The sequence below is a fragment of the Gossypium hirsutum genome, chromosome A10 (genome assembly GCF_007990345.1).
Source record: "Gossypium hirsutum isolate 1008001.06 chromosome A10, Gossypium_hirsutum_v2.1, whole genome shotgun sequence".
NCBI lineage: Eukaryota > Viridiplantae > Streptophyta > Magnoliopsida > Malvales > Malvaceae > Gossypium > Gossypium hirsutum.
In genome coordinates, this window is record NC_053433.1 from 59,488,983 (window position 1) to 59,500,920 (window position 11,938).

Consider the following 11,938-nt stretch of genomic DNA (forward strand, 5'->3'; position numbering starts at 1 on the left):
GAGCCCTCAAGGCTATAGAAACACTTTAGTAATGAATTGGGACTGAATTAGGAATATTTGAAACATTGAGGAAAAAGTTAGAAAATTTTAGCTACAGGGGTCACACGGTCGTGTGACTCACATACCTGAGACACACGCCCATGTCTCAGGCCATGAAATAATCGAAATAGGGATACACGATCGTGTCCCAACCCGTGTCTGCGTCTCAGTAACTCTCTGACTTGGGTCACACGGCCAAGCCACAAGCCTGTGTATCAGGCCGTCTAACTGCTTGACTTGAATGCCTTAAAAACCTATAAGGGACACACGGCCGTATCACATTGTCATTTGTCATACATGGCTGAGACACACCCCCATGTCTTTGGTCGTATGGTCGAGAAATTGGCCAAAATGAAGTCATTTCTTTCGCTCATTCCCACAAGTACCTACAAGCCATTTACATATATGATCAAGACATTAAAACATGCCAAAACATGCTTAATTTAACCAATTCAAATTATCTAAAAATCCCTTCAACCAATATGCCTTATAGGCACCTCAATCACCATTAAACTACCTTACCTAAACATATGCATTACCATACTTAAAACATATACAACTAATTCAATGACATCTTCAATCATATCACAATTGAGATTACAAACAAGACAACATGACATACCATACCAATATCCTAAAAACAACCAACCAATATGCCATTCATAGACACCAAAATTATATCCAACTCTAACAACTAAAACATGTAAACTTTGATCCATTTCTAGCATAGCCCTCATTCATTCACAAGCCAAAACAAGTCACAAGTGATCAATTCCATACATTTCTAATTGTACTAAAAAGATACCTATTTATAATCTTAATAAATTACCTAACATTTTAGTTTAGTATTTTTGTCCTAATGTACCATAAAAACCTATATAGCCATATGTACATACCACAACCCTAAAGAGAACAAGAACTACCAACATCGATGGATAATATGAGTCGTAGATTCGATCCATCCAAAAGTCAACAATAATGATCTACAAAACAATTCAAAAAAACATATAAGCTTATAGAGCTTAGTAAGAACATAGTAAATCTTTTAACTTAACAACAATTGAATGCAACTCTTATTTTACTCGATTTGAAATTACCGGAGTGTAAAGGGCACGTATTTGTAATTCAAGGGTACCAAAGTACAAACAGCGGCACGTATATGAAATTCAAGGGTATTGAAGTACAAACAGGGACACGCATGTGAAATTCAAGGGTACCAAAGTACAAATAGGGGCACGTATGTGCAATTCAAAGGTACCGAAGTACAAACACATGTACATATGTGCAATTTAGGGGTACCGAAGTACAAATAGGGGCATGTATGTACAATTCAGGGGTACTGAAGTGCAAACAGGTAATCACATAACTATATTGTGAACATACAAGTAGAAATTCAACTACATTTAGAAATGCTATGAACTTACCTTAACAACTAGGATGAAAAAAATACGATTAAGCTAATTCGTGACTTTAGCCTTCCCTCGGTTTAGGTCCGACTGAGATTTGTCTTGATCTAAATAAAGAATTATATTTAATTAAACATTTCAATCAACCTCAAACATTCAATTTAATCCATAATCCATATTTAAACATAATTACAATTTTGCCCCTAACATTTTAAGTTTTCACAGTTTAGTCCTTAAGATCGTAAAATGATATCTATGCAATCTCATCCACATATCATGCTTGTTGATTTACCTAAGGACTCATATGAACCCATATAAATCATCAATTCACAATTTCATCAACATATTTTACTATTTTTACAAATAAGTCCCTAAATGATAATTTCATAAAAAATCACTTTACAAAAGTTGTTTATTTAACAACAAAGACTCATAATATTTCATCAAAATTCAAGAACCATACAATAGCATTCATGAAAAAGCCTTAAATCTTTAACGATTTTACAAATTAGTCCCTGGGGTAACTAGATTAAGCTACAACGATCACAAAAGCATAAAAATCATTAAAAACGAGATCAAAATACTCACCATGCAAGCAAAACAAAGCAACCGAACCCTAGCTATGGTTTCTCTTGAGAATTTTGGCTAAGGATGAAGATAAGAAGATGATAGCTTTTTTTTTCTTCTGTTTTTATTATAGTAACCTTTATTTACTTAATTACACTTTAAACCTTTTAAAACATTAAAAATTTCAATAAAACCAATCCTATAAATGTCTAGTATCACTTAAATGGTCTAATTACCACCTAAGTACTCTTACATTAATGTTCTATAGCCATTTAATACCTTTAACTACTAGAAATCCACTTTTACATCTGTTCTAATTTAGTCCTCTTCACTTAATTAAGTATGCAAACGTTAACAAAAATTTTATTCAACACTGCTAACATATTGTATATATTAAAATAATAATAAAATAAATATTTTCACGTCATATTTGTGGTTCCAAAACCACTGTTTCGATTTCACTAAAAACGAGCTGTTAGAAATCTCCCCTTAAAGGAATTTTCATCCCCAAAAATCATACTAGAAATGAGGTTCTGGTATTGCACTTTCATAGCTTCTTTCGGTTCCCAAGTGGCCTCGTCTATACCATGCCGTTGCCAAAGGACTTTCACTAAAGCTAGGCTTTTATTTCTTAAATCTTTAACCTTTCGAGCTAAACTTCTGATCAGTTCCTCAGTATACGTCATAACAAACTGAATTTTAACATCAACAGGTGATATCACATGTGAAGGGTCTGATAGATACTGTCGTAACATAAATACGTAAAATACGTTGTGAATCCTTTCTAACTCTAACAGCAAAGTTAATCTATAAGTTATTGGCCCAATTCTTTCAATAATCTCATGCGGCCCAATAAACAACAAACTTCACTTTCCTTTACGATTGAATCGAAGAACTTTCTTCAAGGGCGAGGCTTTCAAGAACACTTTTTCGCCGACTTGAAATTCAATGTCTTTTATTTTTAAACCTGCATAAGATTTCTTTCGGTCTGAAGTTGCTTTAAAAAAATTTCAAATTACTTTAACCTTTTCTTTTGTTTCTTGTATCAAACAAACCGTATGAATCTTTTTCTTGTATCAAATTACTTTGTTTCGAGATGTTTGATCTGTCAACAAGTTAAAGCTAAACGTCAGGTGCAATCTGGTTTGTTACAACCAATTATGATTCCAGAATGGAAATGGGATAGAGTGAAGATGGATTTTGTGAGTGACGATGGATTTTGTTTCGAGTTTGCCTCTATCTCCGTGAAGGAAAGATGCTATCTGGGTTATAGTTGACCGATTCATGAAATCAGCTTATTTTATTTCGGTACGATTTGATTACTCACTTGATAAGTTAACTGAGTTATACATTTCTTATATTGTGAGATTGCATGGTGTGCCATTGTCTATTGTGTCAAATAGAGACCCAAGATTCACTTCGCGATTTTGGAAGAAACTGAAAGAGGCTTTAGGTATGAAGTTGCATTTTAGTACTACTTTTCACCCGCAGACGGATGGTCAATCTGAGAAGATCATTCAAATACTTAAGGATATGTTGAGATGCTGTATTCTTAAGTTTGAAGGTTCGTGGGAATAGTATTTGCCATTGATTGAATTTGCTTATAATAATAGTTTTCAATTGAGCATTAAAATGGCACCTACGAAGCCTTATATGGTAGAAAATGCTGTACACCTTTGTATTGGACTAAGCTCAGTGAGAATAAGATACATGGGGTGGATTTGATAAAAGAGAATGAACAAAAAGGAAAAGTGATTCGAGATAGTTTGAAAGTAGCTTCTGATCGTTAGAAATCTTACGCAGATTTGAAACGAAGAGATATTGAATTTGAGATCGGTGACAAAATGTTTTTGAAAATATCCCCGTGGAAGAAAGTACTCCGATTCGGTAGAAAAGGCAAGTTGAGTCTGAGATTCATCAAGCCGCGTAAGATTACCAAGCGTATTGGGCCGGTTGCATATAGGTTATTATTGCCACATGAGTTAGAAAAGATTCATAATGTGTTTCATGTATCGATGCTTCGGCGATATAGATTCGATCTTTCGCATGTGATTCCTCCGTCTGAGATTGAGATTTAGTCTGATATGACCTATGAAGAAGAACCAAACCGTATTTTGGCTTATGAGGTTAAAGAATTGCGAAATAAAAAAATTCTGTTAGTTAAAGTATTGTGGCATCGGCATAGTGTTGAAGAGGCTACGTGGGAGCCCAAAGATGCTATAAGACAGCAATATCTGAATCTGTTCAACGGTAAGATTTTCGGGGATAAAAATCCCTAAGGGGGAGGGTTATAACAATTCAGTTGAAACCCTAGTTAGAATAGTGGTTTTGGGACCATAGATCTGAGTCAAAAAAATATTTTAATATTATTTTCCGTGCTTATTATATGTGAATTAGTATGCGTGAAAATTTCGTATGAAAATTTAATTGTTTGTGTGCTCAATTTGATAAAAGGACCTAATTGCGTAAAATGTAAAAGATGTGTTCTATTTGCTAAAGTGCCTATTTGCTATGTCTTTATAATTGATAGGTCCTTACGTTGTTATTTTACTATTCAACATATGAGTTGACATTTATGGCCTTAATTAACATGAATTATATGTTAATTTATAAAGGGCAAATTTGTAAATGAAGAATTATTATGCAATAAATAAAACAAACGTGAAAATAAGTTCATATTATCACCATTAAAACTGAAATTGAAAGAAAAAGTAGAAGAAAAAGGAGTTTAGGGTTTCAGCACACAGAAGGCTTAATTAAGGTATGAATTTTGATTGGTTTTGATAATTTCTACGTTTTTGTAATCGTTGCTTAGTAATCTATCAAAACCATGCCCTAATTTTTGATTTTGTTGATAATTTTGAGTTATGCCAGTGTTGATAATATAAGATTTATGAAGTTCGATGATAGTAAATTAACGATATGTGTTAGATTACTAAGTTTTATCTTTGAATTTTTGATGAATTTCAGTAATTTAGGCTAAATTGTGAAATTTGTAAATTGAGGGGATAAAATGTGAAATAAATGAAATATATGGACATATATGAACTCTATGCATATTCGGCTAAGCTTGTATAAAAGGAAATTTTGTGTAATTTATGATTTTATGAAATAGGGACTAAAGTGTTAAAATGTGCAAATATGAGGGCTAATTTGTAAAATGCCCTAAATATGTGTATATCGATTAAATTGAATGATTTGGTGAATCAAAGGGTTAAATTTGAATGTGTTTAGATCAAGAACCAAAGAAAACGAAATTAGATCGGGGGAAATCGAAAGTCGTTGAATAATCAACTTCGTTTGTCCGAATCCGTACGAGGTAAGTCAATATACAAATAAATATGTTTTGAATTGAATTACTATCGATTATATGCTATTGAACTATGTTGAATTACTTTATGAGTTGAGAAATTTGAGACATCTGAAAAACTATCAACAAAGTTTCGACATCCGAAAAGTCCCGTACGAGCCTTAGGAATAGTTAGGATACATATGTCATGACATAGAATCCGATATGTGTTTTTGTGTAAGACCATGCCTAGGATGTTGGCATCGACTTATGATTTACGTGTAAGACCATGCCTGGGACATCAGCATCGTATTTGATTTCGTGTAAGACCCTGTCTGGGACAGTGGCATCGATATTTGATTACATGTAAGACCACGTCTAGGATGTTGGCATTGTACTGGCTTTCTGAGTTCTCCACGTATCCTTATAATGAGATTTGTATCCGGTTCAGGTACATATGAAATGTATATTAAGCTTGAGAATGAAAAGTAAGTATATGTTTATATGTGTAAACATATGAAGTATGCTTGTATTATATGGAAATGTTAAGTACATGTGAGCAAATGGTTCTAAGTATTTGAGCCAAATGAGAAATATGAACTTGACATTGAATTATGATATGAATCATATAAATGATTTGTTTATAGTTGTGATTTTTTATAAGTTTATTTTTATATAGCTTACTAAGCTTTTGAAAGCTTACTTTGTGTGTGTTTGCTTTGTTTTATAGTTATTGTAACTATTGGGAGCTTGGGAATCGTCGAGGATCATCACCACACTATCAAACTCTACTTGGTACCTTTTAAAAGTGTAATTATTGAAGTATGACATGTATAGGCTAGAAGCATGTGAATAGGTTTGGTAATGTATATATTTAGCCATGTGATATAGCTTGGTTTTGGTTGTGTATGTGAATGTATTTTTGGTATGACTTATGTGATGCAAAGTTGCTATTATGAGGTGTTTTTGATTGGCCAAAAGAATTGGTCAATTTTTTAAGTTTTTGGTATATGTTTGATCATGGATTTGGTAAATTTTGGCATGAGAATGAATGAGGTAAATTGATGTTACAGATCATATATTTTGGTATGTCTTTGGCTTATGAATGTTATGTTTTGATTTGAGAATTATGAATGAAATAGGTTGATGAATAAATTTTATGAGTGATGTATGATTTGAGTTTGAAATTGGTTGAAAGTATGATACTTTAGATGCTTATTTGATGATTGTAGGGAGGACCCTTGATGGGTGGCATTTTGGCCTTACAAATGACCTATTTTTTCCACACGGGAAGGGACATGGGCGTGTGTCTCAGTCGTGTTGCTCAATGAGCCTGGGCAGACTACACGGTCGCACACACAGGCGTGTGCTAAGCCGTGTGGCTAAGTCAGTTTCGAGCACGGGCTAGACACATGGGCGTGTGGCTAGTCGTGTGATCCAAGTCAGTAGCCTCCCTAATTTTCACACGGCTTGGCACACTGGTGTGTCCTATGGCCGTGTGGATAAGACAGTATGTATGCCCTATTTTGCCACGGCCTAGACACATGGGCGTGTCTAATGCCGTGTGAGGCACATGGCCTGTTCACACAGGCGTGTGACTTGTACAACTTTGACAAATATTTATGTTTTCAAAAAAAAATTGTATGAGCTCGATTTAGTCCCAACCCCTTTCTAATGCATGCCTAAGGTCCCGATGACTAATATAAGGGACTCTATGATAATGTTTGACTATGAATGTGAATGATGTATATGAATTGTTTGTAAAATGTTCTGATTTTTTGGTAACACCTTTAACCCTAGTTCGATGACGGATATGGGTTAGGGGTGTTACAAGCTAGGCTAAGCAAAGCCCTTATCTCTCAACTCTTGCAACTGTGCTTCTGTGACAGCCCGTTTTCAGTAAAATCTGAGTAGTGGTTTTGAGACCATAGATTTGAAGTCAAAAAATTTATTTTATTATTATTTTATTACCTATAGCATGATAGTAGTACTGTATAAAAATTTCATTAAGAAATTTTACCATTTACATGCTCAATTTGATAAAAAGGACTGAATCGCATAAAGTGCAAAAGCTCAGCTCTATAGCTAAAAGTATTAAATAGCTATAGAATTTTAAATTAAGAGTTATTATATAGTAGTTAGACCATAAACGTTTATTGGATGAGCATGGCTTTGCATTTGTGTAGATTTGATTAATCTTAAAGGTTAATTAAGTAATTAAGTAATTAAATGATAAAATAAACAAAACCAAATTAAGGTATCGCCTTTTACTTCTTTATTCAACCAAAAATTAAGTGAGAAAGGAAGCCATGGAAGCCTGAAGTTTGGGCAACCCTAATTTCCTTGCATTGTAAGTGATTTTTGTCCCATTTTTTTATTATTTCTATGTTTTCGAGATCGTTGTAGCTTAATCTAGCTAGCCCGAGGACTAATTTGCGAAACTGTTAAACTATTAGGGTTCTTCCACTTTTCTATACACATGAGTTTTGATGTTTGATGATAGAAAATGGATAGTTGTTGTTAGATAAACAACTTTTGTAATGAGATTTTTAATGAAGTTATCAATTAGGGATTAAATTGAAATATATAAAACTGTACATGGTGAAATTCTAAAATAAATGAAATATAGGGCATGCCAGGGACCTAATTGATATTCGATCATATTGGGTTGTGCTAGAATTTCATGAATTTCCATTTTTATGAGCTAGGGACTAAATTGCAAAGAAATTAAAAGCATAGGGGCAAAATAGTAATTTTTTCCAAAATTTGATTTTGGGCTAACTTGAATGAAATATATATTGAGTTGATTTAAATTTATCCGTATAGATCAAGATAGACCTCTTACGACTTTAGATGAGGGAAAAGAGAAAGTCTCGGATTAAACGCCTCCGGATCTACATATACTCGTCGAGGTAAGTTTGTGCAATTAAATCGTGTTTATATGTTTTAATTGAATTATACATTTGTTGTGAAATGTCATACATATATACCAATTGCATATCTAACGATGTATGATAATTACCGAGCCCCGTTTGAACTTTAGGAATTCGAAGCATACAAATGACATGTTATTAGGGTTTACATGATTTAGGTGCTAGTCCTGAACATCCTACCGATGGTTGAGGTACGGCATGTGTTACAAATACTCCATAGCTCGTGTAAGTAGCATCATGTAGCTACGTTATGACCCATAGCTCGTGAGAGCATACCGATTATAGATTCTGAGAGCATACTGATTACAGCTCGTGTGAGCATACCTGTACAGGATTTGATGGATTATAGTTACATGAGTTAGCACACTATGTGTGAGCTATCCCGGGTATCCCATAGTATTGTAAATGGTTCAACAGGCAATATTCTGATATGAAATGGTAAGAGTTCAATATGGACTATTATAGGGATATATTTGAATTACATGGAAATATTGTTACATGGTATATGAAAAATTGAATTAGATGATACATGTATATGAAACTTAATCAACTGTTGTGCTCATCCATGATTTTTGGTTTATATATGTATTTACATGGCTAACATGGTTGATGTATGTGTGCTGTGACAGCCCAAAATTGACCCTAGTCGGGAAGTGGTTTCGGGACCGCTAAACCGAGTCATAAAAATAATTAACCGTCATAATTGATGCTCATTATATGTACATGTGCATGTGTGAAAATTTCGTGTTTGAATTTTTTTTAATTGTAGGTGAATTTTAGTAAATAGGACTTATGTGAGAAAATTTTGAAATGTGATAGGTCAAAGCATAAGGATCTATTAGTGCATGATATAAAAAGGGGGGACTTGCATGTCAATTTCCCCCCTAATTAGTAGTGGCCGGCCATGACAAGCATGGTAGACCAAGTGTGATGGGCAAGAACATGTCATAAACATGTTGAGTTAGTGTTTCATGGGAAGTATGATAAAATAAGGAGCATGGGCATAAAATAATGAAAGGGAATATGATGAAAACAAAAAAAAAAGTGTGTGGTTGTTCCCCCCCCCCATTTTGCCGAAACTAGAAAGAAAAAACAAAAAAAAAAGTGTCCATCTTTCTTCATTTCCCTTGGTCGAATGTTCTAAGGAAGAAAGAAAAACAAGTTGAGTTCTTTGGTTTTTCTTGGCCGAATTGAAAGGAAGAAGAAGGGAGTGAAGCAATCGGTCATCTTAGGTCACTATTAAGGTAAGGAAGTTTGTACTAGCTTTTGAAATTTTAGTTGATATCGAGTGAGTTATCAAGTGATTTTTGTAAACCATGTTGAAATTTTGATTTTGGGAGTGAGTATGGTTTTCGGCTATAAAAGATTAATAAGGGTGATGATTGTGTTTCATGCTAAACTTAGATGAATAATGGTAGTTGCTTACATCTTGATATCTATGAGTTCCTTTCTTGGTTCTACCATAGACCCACGAAGTATATGTTTATTTGGTGTTGTTGGAGGTTTATGATAGAAGGTAATGAGTGAGAGTTTGATAGGTACTATGAGGTTAAACTTCATGAGATTGTAAGCTTGTAAGTTGGATGATGAAATTCATGCTTTGTGAAGGTAAATGGTGTAGAAGGAGCATTCGGCCATGAAAAAAAAATAAAGGGAAATTTACGATGAATTAAGTTGGAAGCTATTATAATGTACTTGTGCATTCGGGTATGGGATGAAAATATATGAGATGGCTATAATCAGCCTTGTGATTCGGCTCTTGCATATATATATATTTGCACATGATGTATTGGTATGGTACATATATATATCATCCCAAGGTATATGTTTATATATGGTGGTGGTTTAGTTATGGAGTAAATGATGGATGCGTATTGAGTTATAATATGTAATGCATTAGTTAGTAAAATGTATGCCATTTATGTGTGGTATTAAGTATATAATCGGCCTCAACATAGACATGCATATTCGGCCATAGGAAGAAGATTGGTGTTGCATGTATTCGGTTAGAGGCAAGCATATTAATGCTTTTGTCTTGGCTTAGAAAATTCGGCCAAGGGGGAAAATTAGCTAAAATGTTGAGTTTGATTCATGATTCCGTACATATGTGACTTTAATGTCTAATGTATAAATATGGGCTAAGTGCCTTGTGTTCCTCTTTTCGATGCTCAAATGATTAAATCAATTTATTTGTTTAATTAAGCTCAAGAGCAAAGGGGAACTAAATCCGATAAAGGGAAGGAAAAAGTGGTCGAATAGCTATCGGAATCGTTCGACAACATCCGAGGTAAGTTCTTGAGTAATAGAGCTTAAATTATGATTTGATTAGATCATGTTTTAAGCAAATCAAAATCATGCTCTTTGTGTGTGGCTATTGAGCCAAAATTGCAAGAATGATAAGTGTCTTGTGTTTGAGTTTTGCTAACGAAAACGAAATACGAATGTGCCATGATTTATTGTTAAATGTGCATGGTTATTTGAATGATGTCCGGGCTAAGTCCCGAAGGCTTTGTGCTAAGTGACCATATCCGGACTAAGATCCGAAGGCATTTGTGCGAGATACTAATTCCGGGTTAAGTCCCGAAGGCATTTGTGCGAGTTACTATAACCGGGCTATGTCCCGAAGGCATTTGAACGAGTAGCTATATCCGGTTAAATTCCGAAGGTACGTGATTTGGGAATGAATGATCTTGCTGTAAAAATTTCAGTTAATACGCTTGAAACATCCCAACATTGAGGTATGTTTCGTATGTGCTTTGAATTAGTTGAGCCCTTACAAATAAGTATTCGCTCAGTTGATAAATGAGCTACCGGCCTTTGGCTAAGTTGATCTTTGTGTATGAATAAAAGGGTTGGTAATGTGAAGTAAGTATGATATTGAAAAATTGTGCATATGAAATTATCCGTTTAGCTACATGAATGCTATACTTTTGTTGTGCTGGAATCCCTTGCGCAAAACTTACTAAGCATAAATTGCTTACTCCGTCTCCTTGATTCTCTGTTTTATAGATTTTGGTTCTCCAGCTATCAGACTCGGGATTTTGAAGTCGAAGTCGCCCACACTATCAAAGCCCCCCCCTTTTGGTACAATTTTGGTTGAACTTCGAAATGGCATGTATAGGACTACCCTTTTTGTTGGGGGTCATGGACCCTTTGGACTTGTATAATTTTGGATAGCCATGCGAAAATGGCTTATATATGTTTGAGTATAATGTTATAATCATTTGGTATGGATATGGTTATTGAGAGGTGTGGATATGCTTAACAAGGATTGGCCATGGGAATGGTTAATCACTATCATAATTTGTGCTATTTATGCTAAAAGGGCTAGTTGAATCATGGAAACTATGAAATAGGTAAAGTCTACCTTAAAGGCAGATGCTGACAGCAGCAGTGATGTAGATTTGGAAAATCACTAAAAATAGTAGGAAGGGAATTAAATAGTGAATAAATTATGTAAACGAACCTTGATGAATCTATTTTCATAGGAAAGTAACGAAACGATCATATGGACAATATGTTAAGAGATATTCAGGTTCTCGTAAGACAGGGCCAGAACGGTTTCTGGATTCCTTGTTTCGACTTTGGAAATTCATTATAAATTAACCGGAGATAATTAGGAGTCATGCCATATATGTATAGATTCCTATTTGAGTCTAGTTTCTATAGAAACAAACGACATCAGTATTGAAGCCCTGTACAGG